This window comes from Bubalus kerabau, chromosome 2 (assembly GCF_029407905.1).
Source record: "Bubalus kerabau isolate K-KA32 ecotype Philippines breed swamp buffalo chromosome 2, PCC_UOA_SB_1v2, whole genome shotgun sequence".
Lineage (NCBI taxonomy): Eukaryota > Metazoa > Chordata > Mammalia > Artiodactyla > Bovidae > Bubalus > Bubalus kerabau.
The window spans coordinates 100,424,139-100,451,635 of NC_073625.1; the positions used below are offsets into that span (position 1 = coordinate 100,424,139).

Here is a 27,497-nt window from a genome sequence, read left to right on the forward strand (position 1 = left end):
CACTAACCTCAAAGAAAGTTTTTAAATTGATGTTACTGAAGCTATCAGGTATTTTTTTCAGGAGCAATGTACTTTATGCTGTGCCTTTACTTCCCTATCATAATTAATAAAGGTTTGTCAGCATGAATACATATCGGGGAACATCAAAAGCCTTGCCCTTCCTAACTTTAAGAAGTCTTTGCTCTAGCTTTTCCAGAATCCTGCCAAAAATGATTATGTCATCTAAATAGATAAATGCCTCTAGGTAATTTATATCCCTCAATTACCTCCTCCATTAAGCACTGAAAACTGGCAGAGGACCTGGAAACACTTTTGGGCACCCTTTCAAATTGATACTCTGTTCCCATTCGACACACAGGGCAGATGAAGTAGGTTTTTTTCTTGGTCCTCCTTAGACCAAATGGGTATTTGATCTTTCTTACTCTTCAAGTACAGGTATGACCTCCAGTGTCTCCCTAGCAGACAGTACAAGGCGGCTCAAACTCTAGGGACAAGACATTAGTTGATTTTAGTGCACAATTACTTAGAAAGCCATAGTCCATGGAATCATACTTGATCAGGTTGCTTTCATGCCACCATGCTGGACCATACCAAAGGCTCTGAGACTTGGATGTAGTCCTACTGATGAATAACTCTTTGGTATGCTTACATATCCTAGAGAAGGACATAGCAACCCACTCCAGTGTTCTTTCCTAGAAAAGTCCATGGACAGAGGAGCCTGGTGAGCTATAGTCCATGGGGCACAAAGAGTTGGACATGACTGAGTGACTAAACACACACACACATGCTCATATATGTGTTTAATTTCAGACCTTGAAATCTATCTAGAAAGCTTCAGAAAAGTGAGTGGATCAGTTTTATTCTATTATTTGTTGTCTCTCTGAACATATTTCTCATTCTTAAAAGAAGGAAAAAATACTGATGTCTTAAAATGTTTCCTCCTGGTCTCTTGCTCATTTCATTAGGCACTGAGATATCTTCAAAATACAAAAATCTTAACTTTAATTTGGAAAAGACTACAAATGCAACTCTAACTAGAAAAGCAAGGGTTTTATGGCGTATATTTGTTTGATCAATATGGCCATTCTCTCTCTTTCTGAGGCAGCAGCAAGAAAAATGAGGAGAAAAGCACATCTAAATACGAAGGTCTACCCTTGCTGATGCTGCTGAACTCACAAAAACTGGAATTCATTCTTGTAAGTAATGACACACTCCACAAGTCCCCCAAATTGGTGCATATAATGCTAGATTATCTACCTGGTAAATGATCCCAAAGTCACTGAAATTCTAGTCTAAAACTAAAAATAAACATTCAAAAGATAAGCATAATTGTCTGAATGTAAAACATGCAGGCTCAAAACCATCTACCTCTGCATTGTGGGATGGTATCAGTATTCTCCGTTAGGGCTGGATCCAGGCTTTTAGGGTCTTCATATTTCAGATCTCTCTTTAAGAGAAAGAATACAAAATTACGTATATAAGATTTCATACAAGGATGTTGGCCAGGGAGCACAAAGATGAATATTTTAAGATACGTTCTTCCTATCCTTGAGCATCAAACAGGAAGTACTTCATCTTCTCTAACAATTTTGTTCCTTCAGTTATCCCTCCTTGCTTCCACAATCAACTAACCTTTCCTCCCTGCTGGACCATTCCTCTTATGCAAAGATGTGCTATTATCATCCATCCTTAAAAGTGCCACCATAAAAGTCTATTAACAATTCCCAGGACATAAATATAGAATCTGGAAGATAAAATGAAGTCTAACCTTTTTTTGGTCTTAGTTTAGTTTCACTTGATCACAGGGTATGTGTGCAGAGGCCTTGCACCCAGCAATTTAGACCAGCGTTCCTGATGCAAAGTGGTGCAACTGACACTTCACCTCATCAGGTCGTGTGCAGAGATGGTACATCTGGCACTTCAGTCTGGAGTGTCGGGAGCAGCAGAGCTGGGCCCCGTCTGTAGAACTCCGCCTCCCTCCCCTCCCTGCAGACAAGAATGCTATAAAACAGCCATGCTCCCCATGGCCTTTCAGGGAGAACACATACTCCAGAGTGTGAGCTTACACCACTCAATTCTTTGATCAAAGAATGAAGCCTCTGAATTGATTTGGTATTGTTCTATTGGTTTGAATGATACCAGGCAGAAGCAGCCTTGCTGGGTAACTGTAGAAAGTTCAGTAACAAAATTTTGGTGACCACAAAGGGACAGACCATGGCTTTTTTGGCTACATCTATCCACTAGGCTCGCCAACCTATAGGGTCAGCAATAGCATTCTCCATAGTAAAGTTTTGATTTTGGTAAAGAAAAGCTGCCAGCCCTGTGAGCCAAGAGGCGAGACCAGGAAACGGCCCAGTTATTAAGGACCACCAGACAAATCAGAACAAAGATGTTTAATCTGCGTTCAAGAAAAGGCATTGAGGATGCCTGAATGTTGGTACAAGACAGTGGCTTAACCTCTTTCAGTCAGTGCTAGTTTTTCTTAAGTGGGCCGAGGAGCCCTCAGAAGACCAGGAACCCCATTATTGAGAAGTCCTATGAGCTGCTGGGGCTTCCCTGGTGGCTTAGTGATAAACAATTCACCTCCCAATGCAGGAGATTTGGGTTTGATCCTTAGGTCGGGAAAATCTCCTGGAGGACAAAATGGTAACCCACTCCAGTATTCTTGCCTGGGAAATCCTACGGACAGAGGAGCCTGGTGGGCTACAGTCCATGGGGTCACAAAAGAGTTGAACATGACTTAGCAACTGAACAGCAACAACATGAGCTGCTGGCAAGAACAGGAAATACCCCCTGTCCATCTCCCCTCTCCTCTCTGCTGTGAGGTGAATCTTGGGTTATTCTTTACCAGCTGAGGTGCTGCAGGCTCTCCTCCCAGTATCAGCACAAAATTCCAGTTATTTCAGCAATCTGCTGAGTATCCTGTGGGAATCCCACATACTTTTAGCTCTCATCCAGCAGAAAGTCTGCAAACTCCTCCTTTTCTGCAGAAAGGAAGAAAGAAAAGGCTGTCACCTTAGACAACTGTGCCACTCCCTAACATGGCTAAGCTGCTTTTGCCCAGAGGCAGTCCCACCTAAACTCCTGTGGGACATTCTGACTGAGGAGGGACTAACTACAGATTCAAGGGGGACCACCAGTTATATCAGAGTCCACACCATTTGGATGCCTTCTATTTTGGTCTTTTGAGGAATCCATTAACAGTTCGGGGCTGGTTCCAAATTTCCTGAACTGCAAATCTTATTTGGGTCAAATCTTGTGGTATTTGCATGACTAATTATCAGCCAGGATCTAAACAGCACAGGAAAAGTACTCCTTTTGAAGCAGGTCCCAATGGAGAAGAAGGGCACGTCCAGGTACACATTCCATTTACCACTTCTGATCTACATAATTGGAAATGTCAGAGTAAAGGGTTGAGGGAAAACCCAGAGGGGTTTCTGGAATACAATTAGGGGAAACTTTAAGACTCATGGGGCTTCCCTGGTGGCTCAGACGGTAAAGCGTCTGCCTGCAAGCAGGAGACCTGGGTTCAATTCCTGGGTTGGGAAGATCCCTTGGAGAAGGAAATGGCAATCCACTCCAGCACTCTTGCCTGGAAAATCCCATGGACAGAGGAGCCTGATAAGCTACAGTCCATGGGGTCACAAAGAGTCAGACACTACTGAGCGACTTCACTTCTTCAGACTCATGACCCCACCTGGGCTGACACCAAGAACCTCCTCAAAGTACTCCCAATGAGGGAATAAAAGACCAAACAAAGAGGACAGAAACAGGGTAAATCATGCCATTTTCACACTAGGGAACAAGTGGTCTCAGATACCAAGCCCACTAGGTCCATCAAGACAATAGAGAAGGGGATGGAATACAGAGGCTGGCCCATTAAAAAAATACAATCCTAAAGTGAATCCAAGGAGCCAGACAGAAGCCTATCAATTGGTATAAGATAAAGGAAATCGATCAGGAGCCTACAGAAAACCCTCCAAGATTTGCAGAACACCTCAGGGAATGCCTTCAAATCTACTACCACTGACCCTGAGTCAGTGGAAGGGAATGAAATCCTGAGGTCATATTTTATTTCCCAAAGTGCCCTGACACTAGGCATAAGCTTCAGAAAATGGAAACAGACAAAATGCCACTACCTGTTGCCTGGTCAAAGTTGCCTACTAAAGGTTGAGGGTGTTTAATAATTGAGATATAGGGGAAAAAAACAGAGGACAAATAGGCCCAAAGGCAAGTTGTTGGCCTCCAATGTCAATTGGTAGGCAAGGGAATCTGAACTAACTGCCCTTGGAGACACTCAACTCCAACGAGTGGCACCCAGCCCCATTGAGGGATAGCAAGCCAAAGAAACTGCTGCTGCTGCTGCTAAGTCGCTTCAGTTGTGTCCAACTCTGTGTGACCGCAGAGACGGCAGCCCACCAGGCTCCCCCATCCTTGGGATTCTCCAGGCAAGAACACTGGAGTGGGTTGCCATTTCCTTCTCCAATGCATGAAAGCAAAAAGTGAAAGGGAAGGCACTCAGTCGTGTCCGACTCTTAGTGACCCCATGGACTACAGCCTACCAGGCTCCTCCATCCATGGGATTTTCCAGGCAAGAGTACTGGAGTGGGGTGCCATTGCCTTCTCCGGCCAAAGAAACTAGGGCCTAATCAATGTACCATTTGCAAACAAGAAAAACACCGAAAAGGACAATGTCCTCACCAACCACAAGAGGAATGCAAGTGGCAGGTTCTGGCTACGATCCTCCAAGGCAGATGGTCCAAACAGATGAAGAGTGATGGGACCAGAGGACTAAACCAGCACTCCAATTGATCCCCCAACGAGCCCCGGTTGACACTAGACACAGGGATTAGACTGTCAAATTCTTAGTTGATACCAGTGCCACTTACTCAGTTCTGAATACCAGATCAAGTAAACTCAGTTATATGAGGTGTAAAATTATGGGGGTACAAGGGGAGGCCAAGAACAGGCATTTATAGAGCCATTAGAATATAAATTAGAGGAACACATGCTCATCCATTCCTTCCTGTATGTCCCTGAATACTCCGTATTTCTGCTAGGAAGAGATATCTTATATAAAGTGGAGGCTACTATCCACCTGATAGGAGACAAACTGGAGACTGGTGTCCCCTTAGACAAGGACACAAGATGATAATGTTAATAGCTAAGGAAAAACCTCCCTAGGCAGAGCAAGTTGATCTCCCTGGAGTAAATATCTAGTAAATCAGGAACAGGTGGGATGAGCTGTAGAGGCCATCCTATGATAAGTTCATCTAAAGTCTGGACATACATGACCCAACAGAAAACAGTATCCTCTCCACAGGGGGGCCTTTTGGGGGCATTGCTGCCATTTTACAGAGCCTAATTGACCAGACCCTACTAGATGTTGCCAATCAGCCTGTACTACCCTTTCTCCCTGTAAAGAGGAGAATTCCCAATGAGGAATGCCAGATGGTACAGGACCTCAGGGCACTCAGCGAAGCCACCTGGGGTATACGTCCAGTCATCCCTAATCTTACACCCTGTTGGTCACCCTACCAGCCACCAGGACTTGGTATTCTGTGTTAGATTTAAAAAATGCCTTATTCTATATTCCATTAGCCCCAGAGTCTCAAGAAATGTTTGCTTTTGAATGACAGGACCCAAACATGCAACAAAACAAAGCAAAACACTGCTGGACACTCCTTCCCCAAGGGGTCAGAAATTTCCCCACCATCTTTGAGGAAACTTTGACCCAAAAGATCTGCATCTGAAGGAGGGAGCAAGATGGAATCAGAATATAAATGACATTATGATTACCAGCCCAACTATGGAAGCCTCTGACAAATATACTGCAACCACTCTGAAATACCTAGTCCATAAAGGATATAAGCTGTTCAAGGAAAAGCCTCAAATATTATAAACTAGGGTGACTTAACTAGGCTTCATTCTTCTGGAAGGCCAGAGAAGCCTATCCTAGGAGAGGAAAAAAGCCACTTGCTGCCTCATCCCTTCTAAAACCTGAGGGTGGCCAGGTTTTGCTCACCTGGATCCTTAACTATAGTCTAATAGCTAGACTTCTGTACAAAAAGCTGAAAGGAAAGGATAATGATCCTTTTGAATGGAATTTAGAATATGAAAAGGTGTCTTCAAGAAGCACAAAGCAACTGAGGGAGAATGGATACATGCTGAAGATTAGCTGTATGGCTGAGTCCCTTTGCTGTTCACCTGAAACTATCACAACATTGTCCATCGGTTCCATGTGCATGCTGAGTCGCTTCAGTCATGTCTGACTCTTTGTGACCCCATAGACTACAGTCCTCCAGGCTCCCTTCTGTCCTTGGGATTCTCCAGGCAAGAATACCAGAGTGGATTGCCATGCCCTTCTCCAGAGGATCTTCTCAACCCAGATATTGAAGAACCCAGGGAATCAAACCCATGTCTCTTACATTTCTTGCATTGGCAGGCAGATTCATTACCACTAGTGCCACCTAGGAAGCCCATTATCAGCTATACCCAATACAAAACAAAAAGTTAAAAAAAAAAAAAAGAATTGCAAAAGCAATTAACTTCAGGCCCCTGCCCTGGCCCTCCCAGATTTAGCTAAACCGTTTGACCTTTAACACTTGGCTCAGACAGTAAAGCATCTGCCTGCAATGCGGGAGACCCAGGTTCATTGTTCAGTTGTGTCCGACTCTTTGCGACCCCATGGACTGTAGCCCACCAGGCTCCTCCGTCCATGGGATTTTCCAGGCAAAAATACTGGAGTGGGTTGCCATTTCCTTCTCCAGTAGATCTTCCCGACCCAGGGATTGAACCCAGGTCTCCTGCATTGTAGGCAGACGCTTTACCGTCTGAGCCACCAGGGAAGTCTAGCCACCCCAGTATTCTTGCCTGGAGAATTCCATAGACAGAGGAGCCAGGTGGGCTACAGTCTTTGGGGTTGCAAAGTGTCAGACATGACTCAGCAACTAACACTTTTCACTTTGACCTTTAAGTTTATGAGAGAAAGGGAACCACCCTTGGGATATTAGCTCAAAAACTGCTGCTGCTGCTGCTGTTGCTAAGTTGCTTCAGTCATGTATGACTCTGTGCGACCCCATAGACGGCAGCCCACCAGGCTCCCTGGTCCCTGGAATTCTCCAGGCAAGAACACTGGAGTGGGTTGCCATTTCCTTCTCCAATGCATGAAAGTAGAAAGTGAAAGTGAAGTCGCTCAGTCGTGTCCGACTCTTTGCGACCCCATGAACTGCAGCCTACCAGGCTCTTCCATCCTTGGGATTTTCCAGGCAAGAGTACTGGAGTAGGGTGCCATCGCCTTCTCCGAGTCAAAAACTAGGAGCCCTTATTCCAGTGGTTGCTTATTTCTCTAACCAATATTAGATCAAACTGCTAACGGATGGTCCTGCCTATGGGCAATAACAGCTACTTCAACCCTGCTAAAGGAGGCTGAAAGTTAACATTTGGTCAGCCAGTCAGTATATGGACTCCACACCACATTCAGGCTTTAGTAAGTTCTAAGGGAACAGAATGGCTGTACCCTGGAAGGTCAATTCAAGTTCAACCTATGCTTTTACACAACACAGTGGCTACCATAAAAACCCATCACACTCTAGACCCTGCCACCTTGCTACCCACAGAAACAGAGCTCCTGGAGCATGACTCTATAGAAACTGTATGAACGTGCTTAGTCGCTCAGTTGTGTCTGACTCTTTGCGATCCCATGACTGTAGCTCGCCTGGCTCCTCTGCCCATGGGGATTCTCCAGGCAAGAATAATGGAGTGGGTTGCCATGCCCCCCTCCAGGGGATCTTCCCAACTCAGGGACTGAACCCAGGTCTCCTGCATTGTGGGCAGATTCTTTACTGTCTGAGCCAACAGGGAAGCCCAAGAATAGTGGCATGGGTTGCCATGCCCTTCTCCAGGGGATCTTCCCGACCCAGGAATTGAACCAGGGTCTCCTGCATTGCAGGAGGATTCTTCACCAGCTAAGCTACCAGGGAAGCTCATAGAGACCATAGACACAATCGATTCCAGTTGCCCCAACCTATTTAAATGATCCTTTCCCAAATGTCAATGAGGAATGAATCACAGATGGGAACAGTTTTATGACAGAGGGGAAAAGGCTAGCAGGGTATTCAATGACCTCCCAGACTCAAGTCAAAGAAGCACAAAACCTATCTCCATGAACTTCTGTCCCAAAGGTAAAACTAACAGTCCTCACCTGAGCCTTAGAGCCTGGGACAGAGAGGATCTTAAATGTTTATACAAGTTCCTGGTATTCATATGCCATCTTACATGTACATGGGATATTTGGAAGGAAAGGGGTATGCTTACTGCAGACAATAAACAAGTGAAACATGGATTAAGCACACTGAAGCTCTTAGAAGCAGTACAGCTTCCAAAAGAGGTGTCAGTGATTCCTTGTAGGTGTCACCAAAAGGGGACTACAGAGGTAACAAAGGAAAACAAGGCAGATGCAACTGCCAAAAAGGCGGCCCTAGAACCAGGCAATTGGCAACTACTCCTCCTACCTCGAAGCCCAGAACCATACAATTATCTCCCAATCTACAAAAAGGAAAAATTAGACAAATCCCCAAAACAGGGCTTCAATAGAGATCTAGGAGGCCATAAGTGGCTAATTGATGAAAATTAGCCACTTTTCATCAACAACACTTCTTTCCCCCAACTGTAGCTTGCCAAGCCACCAGAGAGGCTTATCAAGGAGTTACTATGGGATAGAAGCCTTATATAATTAGTTGAGGTCATGGTAACTCCTGGCATGAAAAGTATAATCAGTGGAATATTTGAGACATGTCCCACCTAGACAATGAGCAACTCCAGCACCATATTCCCAAAGTCCCCCAGATAAGTCTCATTCAGACCAGGGGCACATATCCTGGAGAAGACTGGTAGACTGATTTCACTGTCAGGGCCAGAGTACTGGGCAATTTTAGGTATCTCTTTGTACTAGTAGACATTTTCTGGTCAGATAGAAACATTCCCCACTAGTCCCAGTTTTAGGGCAAGTCCCTTTCTATCATTCCTCACTTAGTTGAAGTGACTAGGGCATTATTAAAGAAATAATCCTCAGATTTGGCCTCCCAGGATTCCTACAAAGCAATAATGGTCCAGCATTTTGTTGCTAATGAAGAAGGGGATTACATGAGCCTTGGACATAAAATGGATCTTGCACTCAGCCCAGAGACTCCATCATTGAGGAAAGTAGAGAAGTTCAATCAGACTTTGAAAAGGGCATTAGCCAATGGATGTCAGGAAACTCAAAAAAATTGGATTAAGTTGCTTCTGATTGCCCTGCTCTACATGTGGTTAGCTCTAGGGGGTAAGTTAAAGTTAAGTGCATTGAACTCATATACAGTAGACCCATTTCCAAACCGAAGAAAAGGGACACTTTAACCCCCCTGAAAAAGAACAACTCAAGTTTGCCCTCCAGGTAGGAGAGACCATAATAGCACCCATGGAATGTGGTAACTGGGTGCTGCCTGTACCCACTGATCTAGCCCTGTACCTCTTCCAGCCAGGAGACTGGATGAACCTAAAGACATGGAAAGCTGGTAGCCAACAAAACCAACTCAATCCTAACTGGAAAGATGCCACTTGGTGATCCTAATCATCCATTCTGCCCTGAAGTTGCAGGGATCACTCCATGAGTATACCACACTCGAGTGGAGGAGGCTATAGAGCCCAAACCTCCTAGAGACAACCTGGGGTAATGGACTCCTTTGACTACTAGTGTGAACCACTCTCTGCCTTGAGGCAGCCCCACCCACAGCCTGTTGGGAAGAGCACTAGATCATATCTCTCCATCCTCTGATCCAAGAGCAAAGCTTTCCTTTTGCTTCTGAGCAACTCAGTCTTATTCTGTTGACTTAAATGAGCAAAAGGACCCTTGCTGAGGATCTACTCAGGGGGGTTGGTTAAAAAGGCAAAACCAAATAAAACATTCTTGACCTTACAATTCCCTCCAGTTACTATAACAATTCTTTTTTCTCCCTTACAGTAAAACATTAAAGAAACTCTCTACACACCTCATTTCTGCTTCTTCACCTTCCATTGCCTTCTCAATCTACTTCACCCTCAATAATAAGCTAAAAATCCTTCACGCTAAGGTTGCCAAAAACATCCAGTCCTCTGATATCATCTTACTTGACCACGCAGAAGCACTGACACCATTGTATACTGTCTCATTCTTGAACTACTCTCCTCTTAGCTTCCCTGACATCATCTTTTAGTCTGGCTACTTTACTTCAGTCTCTTTTGCCTGTTCCTCATCTAAATGTTACAAATTCACCTGTATCATTTTTCTCCCTACGCATTTTCTTTGGGTGATCTCATTTATTTCCATAGCTTTTAAAACCATCTATGGTGACAACTCCCAAATTTATGTATCTGTTTCACATTCTGACCCCCACAGTTGTACATCCAACTACCTACTTGACAACTCTTAGCAATTTTACGTGCATTTCAATATACCAAAACAAAACTCATGACTTTTCCCAGGGCTTGGTAATTGAATGAGAAACTAAGCTTGCAAACAAAGCACCAAAAAAATATGGGAAACTCCCCAATTTTTTAAGGAACAAAATTAATATTTAATATATTAAAATAAAACCATACAGGTGGTCATCAGGATTGAGGCTTAATTAGGCATCTTTCATTTATGTAATAATTTAGTGTTGTTTTTGTTTTGTATTATGCTTAAAGAAGCAATTCATTATTTTTTTAAATATGAGACCTCTAAAGATGCTTATCTGCCCCCATCCATCCCCAGTTTTCCACATATCAGTAAGTGCATTGCCATTGTCATTCATTTGGTTTCAAAGTCAGAAAGCTGGATTTCATCCTTGGCAACTTCCCTCATTTCCCATACTCAAGCCAGAAACAAGTCCTGGATTGAAGTCCTGGATTGAACTCCCCAAATAACTCAACCCTTGCTCTGTTCTTTACCACTGCCACTATTATCCACTTTAGCCACGTCAGCCCAACTATTATGAGAAAACTCCTTACTGTATGTTTCACACTGTGCTTACTCCCTTCTAACACATTCTCCACTCAACAGGCAGAAAGTCCTTTAAAAACACAAAATGTTACTCCCTCGATGGTTTCTCATTGCTTTTCAAATATAATTTCAATTCCATGTCGTAGGTTTTTGGGCCCTGCCTGCTCTGGTCACTATATGTTTTGTAACCACACCTTGACATCGGATCACAATCCAGCTGTGGCTTGATCCTTTCCATCAGTTGGTCTCAGCAGTCTTCAGCAGCATCCTCTCAAAGAAATCATGTAGTTAGAATCTTCTCTCTGGTTTTGTCGGAGAAGGCAATGGCACCCCACTCCAGTACTGAGCCTGGTAGGCTCCAGTCCATGGGGTCGCTAAGAGTCGGACACGACTGAGTGACTTCACTTTTACTTTTCACTTTCCTGCATTGGAAAAGGAAATGGCAACCCACTCCAGTGTTCTTGCCTGGAGAATCCCAGGGACAGGGGAGCCTGGTGGGCTGCCATCTATGGGGTCGCACAGAGTCGGACATGACTGAAGTGACTTAGCAGTAGCAGCTCTGGTTTTCTATCACTTTGCCCTGTTTGTTATCACAATTTGTAATTTTTTAGTTATATGTTTGTTTGCATCCTTTTTGACTATCTTAGACTGTAAACTGAGTGAGAACAGAAGCCTGTTTTCTTTACTCTGGCTTCTCCTATGTCTGAAAGATAGTAGAAGGATCAAAAAATTAATGGTGAATTACGGATTCCACCCTTAAGTGGAATGAACGGTCAGCCTAATTCAGTGACAATAGACCCAGTGCTTCTTTCACTCTCTCTCCCACTGAAAGAAACAACTCTAAAATTCTGGACACTTCACTGAGCCACAGCTTATTCACTTTTGATCATGGGATCTAATAGTCAAGCCTGTAGACTGTTTTTAGTGAATGACAATGGAATGGATGAATGTGCAGTGAATCTGGTCTTTTGCTTCCCAAACAATAAAATGAGGGCAATAATATTTAAGTTTCTTCAAGTTCTAAATTTCAAGACCCCTGAAAGTCTCATCAGACAAACTAGTTATAAGTCTGAACGCTGCTTCTGGAAGCTTCCTATCAAGTTTAGTCCTTAAAGTGCTATTGAGGGATTATCAGGCGTTCAGTACAATGTCATCTTCCTGTCTTCATTCTGTTTGGAAAAACTGAGTAATATTTCATTGTCTACTTTATAAGAAAATGGAGGTGCTTGATCTCAATATGAAATTCACTAGTACTTTATATACACTGGAAGACTGAAAGGTATTTACAGGTCATACTATGATCCACATGAATACTTATTACAAAGTAAGTTTTCAATAAGTGATAGTATATAAAATTTTCTAAACATATTGCTGCTGCTGCTGCTAAGTCCCTTCAGTTGTGACCGACTCTGTGCAACCCCATAAATGGCAGCCCACCAGGCTCCCCCTTCCCTGAGATTCTCCAGGAAAGAACACTGGAGTGGGTTGCCATTTCCTTCTCCAATGCATGAAAGTGAAAAGTGAAAGTGAAGTCGCTGAGTCTTGTCCGACTCTTCGCGACCCCATGGACTACAGCCCACCAGGCTCCTCCGTCCATGGGATTTTCCAGGCAAGAGTACTGGAGTGGGGTGCCATTGCCTTCTCCTTAAACATATTGACATATACACAAAATTCACATGGTCTAAGACACAGGAGTTATTTCCAACATTAAAATAGGAAAATCTGGTATTTTAAGTCTTCTGACCCAATTCTGTCTGAAGAAGAAACATTACGACAGCTTTAAAAAATAACTTGAAAGCAGCCGGGCGCGGTGGCGCACGCCTGTAATCCCAGCTACTCGGGAGGCTGAGGCTGGAGGATCGCTTGAGCTCAGGAGTTCTGGGCTGCAGTGCGCTATGCCGATCGGGTGTCCGCACTAAGTTCGGCATCAATATGGTGACCTCCCGGGAGCGGGGGGCCACCAGGTTGCCTAAGGAGGGGTGAACCGGCCTAGGTCGGAAACGGAGCAGGTCAAAACTCCCGTGCTGATCAGTAGTGGGATCGCGCCTGTGAATAGCCACTGTACTCCAGCCTGGGCAATATAGCGAGACCCTGTCTCTTTAAAAAGAAAAAAAAAAAACTTGAAAGCACAGATTTGGCCTTCCTAAGTATGTACACTTTCTGTTTTGCTACTCTGAAAATGGCATATTAAGGAGGGTAGGCAAGTTGACAAAATTCAGTAAGACATTTAACAGCTTCTGATGCATTTTGACCCACGGTTTCTCAGAATTAATATTCTAGCATCCATGGAATTTTGTATTAGGCTTTAGTAAATATATTTGACATGTTAAAATTCAGTCACACACTAAATGCAGCATGGCACTGAGACTGTTAATTTCAGTGCCTCTTTAAATAGTGGATATTATTTCAAATAACCTATCATATTGAACAAAATTGTTTTCTAAGGCTTTTTTTAAAGATTCTCACTAGTGTTTACTGTATTAGTGCTCAAACATTAAACCATAAAAATCATCCATTAGAAGCTAGGAAACATACAACCCAAGATGGAATAAACTTGGTAATCATTTTGACAAGGGTGAAATTGCAAATAAGAGACCTTGCTTAATCCACAGCACAAAATGTGAGGAAGCATGACAAAGACACTGTCCTTCAGCACTGTGCTCCACCAGACACACGTGTCTGGGGTTAAAGAAATGGAGCCACCAGCGGCACCCTCACTACATGTGAGGATCTGTAGTCCGCTAAGCTTTGAACAAGTTGGCACCTAGTCCCTACTTGGGCACAGGCACACAATCTAAAATCTGCTCTTAGGCACAGATGCACTGGCACAAAATCTGTCCTTAGGCCCAGAAACTGGGAACGTTGGCTATAGTTACATAATATGTCATTCCAACAAAGTGATTGAAGCTGCATGGGGTGGGCAAATTTGATCAAATGAAGCAGGCAGAGCCGGAAGAATTCAGACATTGTTGGCAACAGAGCCAGAGTTTTAAGGAGGAAAAAAATAATTTGTGTGGAAAATTTCTGGAAGAATGTATGCCAAACTAGTAATAGTAGCTATCTCTTATAGAAAGAATTATTAGAAAAATTTAAAGTGTTTATTTCTGTAATTTTGATTTAAAAATATACAGGGAAATAATACAAATAATTGGAAAGTAATAAAAAATGCCACACCCATAATCCATTCATCAGCAATCATTTCCCAGATTTTTACTTTTAGATCACTGGAAGGGAAATTTGAGATTTCTTCCTTTTAACATCTCACAATGGATAGTCTATCACTTCCTTCGCTAATGTTAAAGGATTCCTTTTTTCTTTTATGGAGTAAATGTACCCATAAAGTAGATTTGCTTGGCATTCATTGTGAGGCTGAATCATGCATATAAAATAAAAGACTTTTAGTTCATCTTCAATAAAACAGAATATTCTTTAAACCGACAGTGCTAAGAGGAAAAATGATTTCATTAACTGAAATGTTTAGCCAAGATACTGGATGGTGCTTTTCACCTGCCACAGCAATTAAGACGTCTCTAATAAAATACCATTGAGATAAATTATAGTTCTTTACTCAGAGCTCATCAGAGAAGATCTAATTTATAGCATTGACTATAACATGTTAAAAAGTCTCTATATGAAAGCTAATTCCATGATAAATTTTAATTATGTGGATAGAACTAGCTTCAAAGCTGTATTAATTATACATTTAAGCTCTACATGCAAACTAGTACATTACGGTACAGCTAGAACATGTAAAATATAGTCTGAACCGAATTAAAATATGCCAATTTCCTCTGCAGTTATTTGCTTTTGATATATTGTAGTTCTTTCAGACCATTCTTTATAAACATTAAATTACTGCTGTGCTTTCTTAGCCATTTTGCTCCCCTAGAAAGAACTCCAGGCTCTGGTTAACTTCATGGCATGATTTTCTACTTTCGCAGAGTACAAAGCAGATATCCATCTAAGATAAATACCTTAATAAAAGGGGTGAAAGTTGCTGGCAAGTTTTACTTCCTTATCCCAAAGTCTGTCCACCCCACTCACTGTAATTCCTAGTCTCACCCGTCTATTTCTCTCTCTGGGTTTTCATCTCTGGCTCAAAACATAGGTCAAGGCACCAAAGCCTTGTAAGTACAGGCATGCATTCCTTGCTTCGAAAACAGACTAGAGCAGTAGCCAGTCAGCAAACTCAGTCTTTGACAAGAGGCTTGTTCCATATGTAAAATGAACATTTCATTCTCTATCCAGAAAGTCTTAGTACCTAGAAAATATCAAGTGAATTGAAGAGCATGCTTAGTGTTGTCACATGTATGTAATACCTCACACAGCAAAAAATGAAAATTTGTAGATTAAAAATTTACCATATTTCATCTTTCCTGCCCTTTAGTTCACCAGTTTCATTCCCTGGAGGTAAACTGATCACTTTACAGGTATATAATGCATATGAGAACATACAAGTATAAAACAACAACAAAAATGTATACTGTATTCTTCACTTTAATCTTTTAACATATATATATTAAATACTGGAAATTATCCAAAATAAATACAAATAAATAGCTCCACTTTTAAAAAGGTTTCATAGAATCCCATGCCATACAGGCACATAATTTACTCAACCTGTGTCCTAACATAGATACTTACTCTGCTTCCAATCTTTTTGTTATTTCAAACAACCCTATAAGGAATATCCTTGTATGTTTGTCATTTAAGACGTGACAAGCATATCTGTGGATAAATTCTCAGAGCAGTACTGCAGGATCAAAGACCATATGGATTTGCAATCTTGATATTGTTAAGTAGTTTTTTATAGAGTTTATACCAAATTACATACCTAATAGTAGTGTATTAAATACCTATTTTCTCACACCCTTTTCAATATAGTATGCTATCAAAATTCTTTTATCTTCACCAAATTAAGAAAGGAAAATGGCATTTCATTGTAGTCTTAATTTTTAAATTAATGTTTTTTCCTGTTATGTATTAAATGAATAACTTTTCATATTTTAAGACCCATTTACATTTCCTTTGATACCAACCATTTTATCCTTTGTCCATTTCTTGTAGGATTATTGGCCTTTTTCTTATATATTTATTTATATGTGCTAAGAAACATAGCCTGTGGTCTATGTCATCAATTGCAGAGAAAATATTTTCCCCTGGCTTGTCATTTGCATTTTTAAATGGATTTTAATGACAAGATAATTTTATTTTAGTTTTATATGGTCAATTTATTCTATCTTTTAACTTAATATTTCTTAGTTTTGGATTAACCCTAGGAATGTCTTCTGAACCTTGAAACATTTTACATACATACACACACACACACCTGTGTGTATACATACAAAGTATTTCCATAGTATACTTATATTTTTCTATTTAAATATTTGAAACATTTGGAATCTGGGGATAAGAAATGAGGCAAGAGACCAAAAATATTTTTATTTTCCAGATTACTATCCAGTTGTTCCAATGTTGTTGTTGTTCAGTCACCCCGTAGTGTCCGACTCTTTGTGACCCCATGGACTGCAGCACACCAGACCTCTCTGTCCCTCACCATCTCTCAAAGTTTGCCCAAGTTCATGTCCATTGCATTGGTAATGTCATCCAGCCATCTCATCCTCTGACATGCTCTTCTCCTTCTGGCCTCAATCTTTCCCAGCATCAGGGACTTTTGCAATGAGTCAGCTGTTCGCATCAGATGACCAAAATACTGGAGTTTCAGCTTTAGCATCAGTCCTTCCAACAAGTATTCAGAGTTGATTTCCCTTAATTTTGACTGGTGTGATCTCCTTGCTGTCCAAGGGACTCTCAGGAGCCTTCTCCAGCACCACAGTTCAAAGGCATCAATTCTTCCATGTTCTGCCTTCTTTATGGTCCAGCCCACACAGCCTTACGTGACCACTGGGAAGACCATTGCCTTGAGTATATGGATCTTTGTTGGCAGTAATGTCTCTACTTTTTAACACACTGTCTAGGTTTGTCATAGCTTTCCTGCCAAGAAGCAAACATCTTCTGATTACGTGGCTGCAGCCACCATCTGCAGTGATTTTAGAGCCCAAGAAGCAGAAATCTGTCACTACTTCTGCCTTTCTCCCTCTAATTGCCATAAAGTAATGGGGCCAGATGCCATTATCTTAGTTTTTTCAATATTTAGTTTTAAGCTGGCTCTTTCACTCTCCTCCTTCATCCTCATGAAGAGGCTCTTCAGCTCTTCTTCACTTTCTGCCATTAGGGTGGTATCATCCACATATCTGAGGTTGTTGATGTTTCTGCCATCTATCTTGATTGCAACTTGCAACTCAGCCAGTCCAGCATTTCTCATGATGTGCTCAGTGTATAGCAGTGTATAGCAGACAGCCCTGTTGTAATCCTTTCTCAATCCCGAAACAATCAATTGTTCCATACAGGGTTCTAACTGTTGCTTCTTAAATAATTCATCACTTACCTACTGATTTGTTATGCCATTCTTGCCATACACTAATATCCAACACATATCTGGGTCTACTTAACAGACTTTCTTGTCTGTTATCTGCATGTCTATTTACCTGCATGTCTAGTCATACATTATTATTACATTCAGTTCAGTTCAGTCCCTCAGTTGTGTCCGACTCTTTACGACCCCATGAATTGCAGCACGCCAGGCCTCCCTGTCCATCACCAACTCCCAGAGTTCACCCAAACTCACGTCCATTGAGTCAGTGATGCCGTCCAGCCATCTCATCCTCTGTCGTCCCCTTCTCCTCCTGCCCCCAATCCCTCCCAGCATCAGGGTCTTTTCCAATGAATCCACTCTTTGCATGAGGTGGCCAAAGTTCCGGAGCTTCAGCTTTAGCATCAGTCCTTCCAAAGAACACCCAGGACTGAGATCCTTTAGAATGGACTGGTTGGATCTCCTTGCAGTCCAATGGACTCTCAAGAGTCTTCTCCAACACCACAGTTCATGACTGTAACTCTATTTGTTTGGTCTTCTTTGCTGAGTCCAGGCAACTCGATATTTTAAAATATGGGAGAGACTGTAACTTGTTACTCTTCTTAGACCAGAATTTTCTTGAACGTTTTCCCTATTTTCCATGTGAATCAGTCTTTCCAGTTCAAAAAAATGAACAAATAAGTAACATTCTACTCTAGTTATTGATATAGAATTAAGTTTATTACTTACATCAGGAAGAGCTGACATCTTTATAATATTGAATTTTCATATTAAAGAAAATGTATGTTTTCCTAATTTGTACTGATTTTGCATATTTCTTGTTAAATTTTTTTTTCTATTGTAAATGTGGTATTTTGTTTCATTATAACTTCCAATTGGTTATTGTCTGTACTTATAAAAGTTGTTTGCTCTTTACTATTCTACTCAGCCATCTAAAAATTCTTTTGTGTATTCATGTAAGCAAGTTTAAAACTTGCAAATATTACAACCTTTTTCATATATGTATATATAATATACACCTCATAATCTCCTCTCTAATTGTACTCGCATGTACCTTCAGAACCATATTAAAAAAATCAGTAGTGAGGGCTTGCGTGGGCAACACATATGCTAAAACTGGAGCAATACCAAGAGGATTAGCATGGCCTCTGAGTAAGGATGGCACAGAAATTTGTGATACATTCTGTATTTTATCTCCTTGGGCACAAGACACAAAAGCAAAAATAAAAAATGGGACTATATCAGCTAAACAGCTTTGCACAGCAAAGGAAACTATCAAGAAAACAAAAGTCAGCCTACTGAATGAGAGAAGATATTTGTAATATCAGATATATGCAATGAGGTTGACATCTAAAATATATAAAGAACTCATGCAACTCAATATCAAAACAACAAACTCAATTAAAAAATGGGCAGAGGCACTGAACAGAGATTTTTGTACAGATGGCCTACAGACACCTGAAAAAATGCTTAACATCACTAATCATCAGGGAAATGCAAGTCAAAACTACAGTGAGCTACCACGTCACACCTATAAAAATGGCAATTATCAAAAAAACAAGAAACGAGTGTTGGCGAGGATATGGCAAAGAGGGAACCATTGTTTGCGGGATCATAAATTGGTGGAAAACAGTATGGAGTCTCCTCAAAAGATTAAAAATAGAACTCCCATATAATCCATCAACTTCACATCTGGGTATTTACCCAAAGAAAACAAAATCACTAATTTAAAAAGATATAGTCACCCTATTGTTCACCGTAGCAGTAAATAGACAAGACATGGAAACTAAATGTCCATCAATAGCTGAATGAATAAAGAAAATGTGGCATGCATACATATATACACACACACACACAAAATGGAATATTACTCTCTCATAAAAAAACAATGAAATTTGCCATTTGTGACAACATGAATGGATTTAAAGAATATTATGTTAAGTGAAATAAGTCAGATAAAAAAAGACAGACACTGGATGACTTGACTTAAATGTGGAAGCTAAAACACAAAAAACACAAATAAGACAAAATAAAAACAGACTCAGAACAAACTCGTGGTTGCTAGAAGGTGGGAGACAAAATAAGTAAAAGAGATTAATAGGCACAAACCTCCATTTATAAAATAAATAACCCATGAGGATGTAATATACATCATAAAGAATATGGTCAATAATATCTTAATTAGTTTGTATAGGATCAGATGGTTACTAGATTTGTCATGATGATCATTTCATAACATATGCAAATGTCAAATCACAATGTAGTACACCTGAAACTAAAATATTACTCTACATCAACTATATTTCAATTGTTGTTGTTTAGTCGCTCAGTCATGTCCAACTCTTTATGACCCCATGGACTGCAGCACACTAGGATTCCCTGTCTTTCACCATTTCCCAGAGCTTGCTCAAACTCATGTCCATTGAATCGGTGATTCCATCCAACCATCTCATCCTCTGTCACTCCCTTATCTCCTGCCTTCAATCTTTCCCAGCATCAGGGTCTTTTCCAGTGAGTTGGCTCTTCACATCAGGTGGCCAAAGTACTGGAGTTTCAGCCTCAGCATTAGTTCCTCCAATGAATATTCAGGATTGATTTCCTTTAGGATTGACCGGTTTGATCTCCTTGCAGTCCAAGGGACTCTCAAGAGTTTTTCTTATACCACAGTTTAAAAGCATCAATTCTTCAGCGCTCAGCTTTCTTTATGGCCCAACTCTCACATCCATATAGGACTACTGGAAAAACCATAGCTTTGACTATATGGACCTATTGGCAGAGTAATGTCTCTGCTTTTTAATACACTGTCTAGGTTTGTCAAAACTTTTCTTCCAAGGAGCAAGTGTCCTTGCTTGAAATAAAAAACGTGGAGCAAGTTTTTCAAGTAAAAAAGTAGTGATGCTCTGGCTTTATTCTTGACATTATGGGGATCTTCTCATTGTGTTTTCATTAACACATGATACTAATATTTAGATGGTAATTATTAGTTTAAAATGTTACCATATAGTTCATAGTTTATTAAGTTTTTTTTTCCAACCCTTGATTGGTATGATTATGTGATTTCTTTTATTTGTTTCCTTCTAGGTGAATTATATTAACAGAGTTGCTGATGTTGAATTATTTTTCCATTTCTGGAATAAGCCAGTATTATGATCCCTACTCAATCAGTGTCTGAGTGCAGTCCAGGGGAAGGAAGCATGGTTTGGTATGAATACCATGGGGGTTTTATAGGGTTTGGAAGCTGGAGTCTGTCATCAACTATGGTTCTCACAGCAGATTCTCTTGAAGGAAATTTGAGCAACACATTTCTACAACCATCACGTGAGTCAGTAGAGGACTGGAAGTCAGAAAACTTGAGCTCCAGAACTATGACTGCCAACCAGTTATCAGTGTTATCTTAGGTAATGTACTCGCTGAGCTTCACCTTTTCCTTGCTTGATAAAGACAGACATAATAACAGCACATGCATTTAAAGTGCTTGAAAGAGATTCTAGCACATAGTGTGTAGTAAATATTAGCTGTGATTATTGTTAGTACCAAAAATCCCTTCAGGGTGGAGCCCCAGAACCTGGAAAGTAGCAAGGTGCTCAGTAGCTCAGTCGTGTCTGATTCTGTGACTCCATTGACTGTAGCCCACCAGGTTTCTCTGTCCATGGGATTTTCCAGGCGGGGATACTGCAGTGGGTTGTCATTTCCTACTCTAGGGGATCTTCCCAATCCAGGGATCAAACCCAAGTCTCCTGCATGTCCTGCATTGGCAGAGGGAATCCTTACCAATGCACAATAGCTGCCATTTATTAAGCACTTATTACATGCCAGTTAGTGTTGACAAAGACAGAGGATCAGAAGGAAAGAAAGAAAAGGAAGAAATCGTGGCACTAGTTGATGTTACCACCTTGAGCAACCTATACTAAAGGAAGAGGCTCTCTAGAATTTGCTAGAACAAAAAGAAAGACTTATAAGGAAGAAGAAAAGTGAGCCTAAAAATTCCTTTCTGGATGTGTTAAGTTTACTGAGGAGGAAAGATAGAAAAGATTTAGGGTATCAGCAATAGCCTCCCAGGTGGCTCAGTGGTAAAGAATCTGCCTGCCAATGCAGGACATGCAGGGTTCAATTCCTGGGTCAGAAAGACCCCCTGGAGTAGGAAACAGCAACTCACTCCAGTATTCTTGTTTGGAAAAAGTTCATGGACAGAGGAGCCTGGTGGGCTGCACCTTGGGGTCTCAAAAGAGTTGGATTGACTGAGTACACACACACAATGTTCAGAATAGAGTAGGCCCTTGGCTGGAGCTTTCATTTGGCTCTCTATCATCTGGGTCCCCCTGGTGGCAGGATGAGTGAAGGAAAATGAACAATATCAACAGATATAGAGCAACAATTCAGCACGTGCCAGCAGGGCTTCCGATCTGCATCTTCCACTTACCAAATCTGAACAAAATCCTTAACTTTCTGGTCCTCATCCTTGAAAGGGATTTCTCTGAGGAATAAATGAGATAATAATATATAATTTATGAAAAACACTTGACATAGAACAGTTGTTCAATAAGTATGGCTATTATTATTAAAGCATGTCTCATATGTTTTCTAATGACCTAAGTTTTACTTATAGAACTACTCTCAAATATGATGTTAATTTGGGAATTCCTTGGAAATCCAGTGGTTAGGACTCCACTCTTTCCCCTGCAGGGAGCACAGGTTCAATCCCTGATCGGGGAATGAGGATCCCATATGCCACATGGTGGGCCCAAAAATAAAAATATATGTTAATTTTTAACAAATATTGACTGCCACCAAGAATATTTTTCATGAATTTTAATCTTAGAATGTTCAGGAAAAACCACATCAACTACAATGATTTTCAATAATTACACTGATGTTCTAATTGAAGTTTTGACCTTGCACTGAAAAAAATTTAAAGGAACTTTCCTTTTTTTTTTTTTTTTTTTTTTTTTAGTAAACTCATCTCTAATGGACAAACTACCTGAAAGGATCCTTTTAAAATAAATACTATCCAAAAGCTACTCACTATCCAACTCCTAAGTTACATGTATTAATAACAGTTAAAAACATGAGAATCCTGGAATGTGATCAGGTGGGCCTTAGGAAGCATCACTATGAACAAAGCTAGTGGAGGTGATGGAATTCCAGTTGAGCTATTTCAAATCCTGAAAGATGATGCTGTGAAAGTGCTGCACTCAATATGTCAGCAAATTTGGAAAACTCAGCAGTGGCCACAGGACTGGAAAAGGTCAGTTTTCATTCCAATCCCAAAGAAAGGCAATGCCAAAGAATGCTCAAACCACCACACAACTGCACTCATCTCACATGCTAGTAAAGTAATGCTCAAAATTCTCCAAGCCAGGCTTCAGCATACATGAACCGTGAACTTCCAGATATTCAATCTAGTTCTAGAAAAGGCAGAGGAACCAGAGATCAAATTGCCAACATCTGCTGGATCATCGAAAAAGCAATAGAATTCCAGAAGAACATCTATTTCTGCTTTATTGACTATGCCAAAGCCTTTGACTGCGTGGATCACAATAAATTTTGGAAAATTCTGAAAGAGATGGGAATACCAGACCACCTGACCTGCCTCTTGAGAAACCTATATGCAGGTCAGGAAGCAAAAGTTAGAACTGGACAGGGAACAACAGACTGGTTCCAAATAGGAAAAGGAGTATGTCAAGGCTGTATATTGTCACCCTGCTTATTTAACTTCTATGCAGAGTACATCATGAGAAATGCTGGACTGGAAGAAGCACAAACTGGGATCAAGATTACTGAGAAAAATATCAATAACCTCAGATATGCAGATGACACCACCCTTACGCATAAAGTAAAGAAGAACTAAAGAGCCTCTTGATGAAAGTGAAAGAGGAGAGTGAAAAAGTTGGCTTAAAGCTCAACATTCAGAAAACTAAGATCATGGCATCTGGTCCCATCACTTCATGGCAAATAGACAGGGAAACAGTGGAAACAGTGGAAACAGTGGCTGACTTTATTTTTCTGGGCTCTAAAATCACTGCAGATGGTGATTGCAACCATTACATTAAAAGACGCTTGCTCCTTGGAAGGAAAGTTATGACCAACTTAGTCAGCATATTAAAAAGTAGAGACATTACTTTGCCAACAAAGATCCATCTAGTCAAAGCTTTGGTTTTTTCAGTAGTCATGTATGGATGTGATAGTTGGACTATAAAGAAAGCTGAGTGCCGAAGAATTGATGCTTTTGAACTGTGGTGTTTGAGAAGACTCCTGAGAGTCCCTTGGACTGCAAGGAGATCCAATCAGTCCATCCTAAAGGAGATCAGTCCTGGGTGTTCATTGGAGGGACTGATGTTGAAGCTGAAACTGCAATAATTTGGCCACCTGGTGCAGAGAGCTGGCTCATTTGGAAAGACCCTAATGCTGGGAAAGATTGAGGGCAGGAGGAGAAGGGGATGACAGAGGATGAGATGGTTGGATGGCATCACCAACACAATGGATATGGGTTTGGGTGGACTCTGGGAGTTGGTGATGGACAGCAAGGCCTGGCATGCTGCGGTTCATGGGGTCACAAAGAGTTGGACATGACTGAGCGACAGAACTGAACTGAAGCCATAAAAACCCAGTCATCATATTAAGATGGTCTTTTACATCAACATGAATCAACACATGCCAGACAGACTTTAATAGTCAATTTTGAGATAGGGAAGTTCTTGTTTCAATGGATGAAATATGTAAGACTTTGAAAAATTCAAATGTGAACATTTTTTAATTTAATAGAGTTCTTCTGATCTGAAAGGATAGCAAAAATTGGGTTAAAAGTTTGCGTGAAAACTTTAAAAAGCAAAGATCACAGTTGATATAAGATGGTGTTGAGAGAGAAGCATTTATTGTATGGCCTTGAAATTGTTTCCATTCACATGGAGCAACCCCAGCTGTTTTCAAAAATCAAAAATGATAAGCAGAAGGAAGGTGGGAAGAAACAACAGCATTTTGGTTATATCCAGCTGATAAACACTGGGCTGCATATATATTATGCTAAGCATGATTAAGCACAGAATTAACATCATTTCACTGCATTTGAAATACAGTGAAATAAGGCAGCTGAGACAAATGGAAAAAGGTCTCCAAAACATTGCTTTGAGGCTATAAATTGGCACTGTCAAGTTATATATTTACAAAAAATATGGACAAAGAGGTCAAATAATTAATTTTTTCTGGATGTATGTGCATAGGCTATGATTAAAGGTCACGCTGTTATTCATGTAGTTTGATAAATCTTAACCTCCCATGAATCACATCTCTCACAGTGTATCTAATTACCTAGAGTGGATCCAAAAACAGTACTAATCTTGCATTTTAATAGTTAAAGCATCATAAAGAAAAGATAAATCTTTTCCTTGATAAAAAAATGTTGGAGACGCAAATTTACAAAAGAAGTCGAGAACAAAATATTTTAAGTGCCAAGCAAGCACCTGAAATATGTCATTTATTCATTTAATATTTACTGAGCTCATACTCTTTGATGAGTAGGTTCTCTATTTAAGTGCTGAAGACATAAATGTTATAAAGATATCACAGTCTAGTGGCAAGTGACAGGTATATGTAGATTCAATTTTAATACAGTAAGAAATGCAATGATAGTAGAGGGTCCAGGTGTAGAGTGGGGGTGGGGGGATGCCCAGAGACAAGGTAATTTTACCTTATCTTATGGGAGAAGAGAGGCAAGAATACTTTTCAGAGGAGGACTGGCACCTCAAAGATGAATATTGGTTGATTTTCAGAATAATCTCTAATAATCCTCATATGTAGGTAATAAATTATTCCCATTTTATAGATGAGGAAACAGACGTATTCTGACTCAGAGATAATAACCGGTAGGACCAAGTCTACCCGATCCCAGTATCACACATTTTCCATTGCCTTTGAGGGTCAAGAAAAATACTCTGTATATCTCTCCAAGTTATACATTTTTTTCACCATTGCTTATCCCATTTAGGAATTCCAACATAACATTCCCTTCTTGCATTCACATTCTCTTTCTGTCTCTTTAGTTGCTAAGTCATGTCGGACTCTTACGACCCCATGGACTGTAGCCTGCGAGGCTCCTCTGTCCATGGGATTCTCCGGGCAAGAATACTGGAGTGGGGTGCCATTTCCTTCTCCAGGGGATCTTCCCAACCCAGGAATCGAACCCCGGTCTCCTGTATTGCAGGCAGATTCTGTAGTGACTGAGATATGAGGGAAGCCCTATGCTTCCTAATTCGCATTATGCTGAACTAAAAGAATATATATATAGTAATTGCAGGCTTGTATTTCTGCCATATACTGTTAGAAATTCTCATGAAAACCCAAAATATTACCATTAACACAGAGAATAATAGATATAAAAATCTAAAACTGTCGCTGGGAAAAATGGAAGCCCTATTAAGACTTTATAATATACATCTGAAAACATTTCCTTTAATTGATCCAATAGTCTCAGATTTAATCAGAGGGAGCCAGTAGTTTTAAGACCATCTAGAATTAGGAGTTGATTTAGCTCTCCTCATGATGGGATACATTAAAATTTTCTTGATCTTTTGCCTACCTTTATAAAAGGGGACAGTTTTATTTTCAATCTACTATCATCACCAATTGAAAGACACTATGTAAGAGCTGTAGGAATGCAAGAGCCTTCCTGAGTAGGGAAAACTCACTTTCTTGTGAGTCTCCCCTTTACCACTCACACAGAACGCTTCACTTCTGAGACTTCCGGTCACTAAATGCGTGGGAATTGTTCCCATACCAAGCAATTCTGTGATACCAGCTGGGTGTCCTCCAATTTAACTCAACTCTCACACTATCTACCTTGAGGTATCTTTAGATACATAGCTTATAGTGCTCAGTCCCACGAGACTGCTCCCACTCTAATTTCAATAGTAAGTCCAGTTTGTCACCAGTGTTTCTGAGCCATTAGCTATAAATCAGAGATTCCCAAAACCCTCACCTTGGGTTCAATTAATTTGATAGAGCAGCTCACAGAATTAAGGAAAGCAGAATACTTGCTGATTACTGGTTTACTGTAAAAGGATATGATAAAAGACACAGATGAACATTCAGATGAACGAGACGTGTAGGGAAGTGACACAGAGCTTCTTCCATGCTTTCTCCCAGAGCACTACAGTCCTAGCTTCTCTAAGCAATCACCAACCCAGAAGCTCTTCAGACTCACTTGAGGGATCTGTATGGAAGCATCATCACCTAGGCATGATGGATCATTAACTTCATTTCCAGCTCCTCTCCTTTCTCTGGAGAATGGGGAGTAGGGTTGAAAGTTCCAAGTTTCTAATCATGGCTTCATCTTTCTGGTGACCAGCACCCATCCAGGAGCCTACCAAGAGTTACCTCATTAGAACAGATGGCAAAGAGCATACACACACACACACACACACGCACATATATATATGTATGTATTTTGTTATCTGACACATTCTAATCACTGATGTACTATGTGCTAGGCAATGTGCTATACACTAAGTAATTAAAGTTGAGCAAGCCATACTGGCTGACCTTAGGAGTTTGCCAACCATGGTGAGAGACAATCAGGCAAGAATATAAATGCATTTGCTCCAGCCAACTCATTTTACACATGTTGAAAAAAGGATAAGAAAATAAGTGGTTTGTCAAACTCTGATTATGCACTGTTGATGGGAGTGGAAACCGATATAACCTTTTTTGGAAGACAGTTTAGGAATGCCTTTTAAATTTGCAAATGCTCTTATTCTAAAACACAGATATTCTAAACAGAAATTTATCCTTCAGATGTACTTGCAGAAATTCCAAACATAAGTGAAAAAAATCTATGCAGTTTCGACCATATTAAAGAAACACTGGGAGCAGTCTAAATGTCTATCAATAATTGACTGGCTGAATGAACTCTAGAACACTGTGTAGCAATTTAAAAGGTGAAATAGATTTGACATAATGTAAACACAAGAGGTTATTCAAGAGCTATCGATATATGAAAAAACTGCATGGATTATGATGTTCTATCCTTGTTTAAAAAGAAGAAAATCACAAGTAAATGTTTAGAAAAATAAG

The 27,497-nt window shown here is 40.6% G+C and overlaps 1 long non-coding RNA gene and 1 pseudogene across 1 annotated transcript in view; one reads left to right on the forward strand and one right to left on the reverse strand.

Annotated features, from left to right (window-relative positions):
* The window catches only part of LOC129644824 (uncharacterized), a 52,452-nt gene extending 25,672 nt beyond the window's left edge, over positions 1 to 26,780 (reverse strand). Inside the window, exons 1-4 of the long non-coding RNA XR_008711004.1 lie at positions 26,629 to 26,780; positions 21,853 to 21,906; positions 2,849 to 2,984; positions 1,369 to 1,447 (exon numbers count right to left, since the gene is read on the reverse strand). This is a non-coding gene — a long non-coding RNA (uncharacterized LOC129644824). The remainder of the gene's footprint in view (positions 1 to 1,368; positions 1,448 to 2,848; positions 2,985 to 21,852; positions 21,907 to 26,628) is intronic.
* LOC129645117 (uncharacterized) lies at positions 18,527 to 18,625 on the forward strand (annotated as a pseudogene).
* Positions 26,781 to 27,497: the final 717 nt, after the last annotated feature.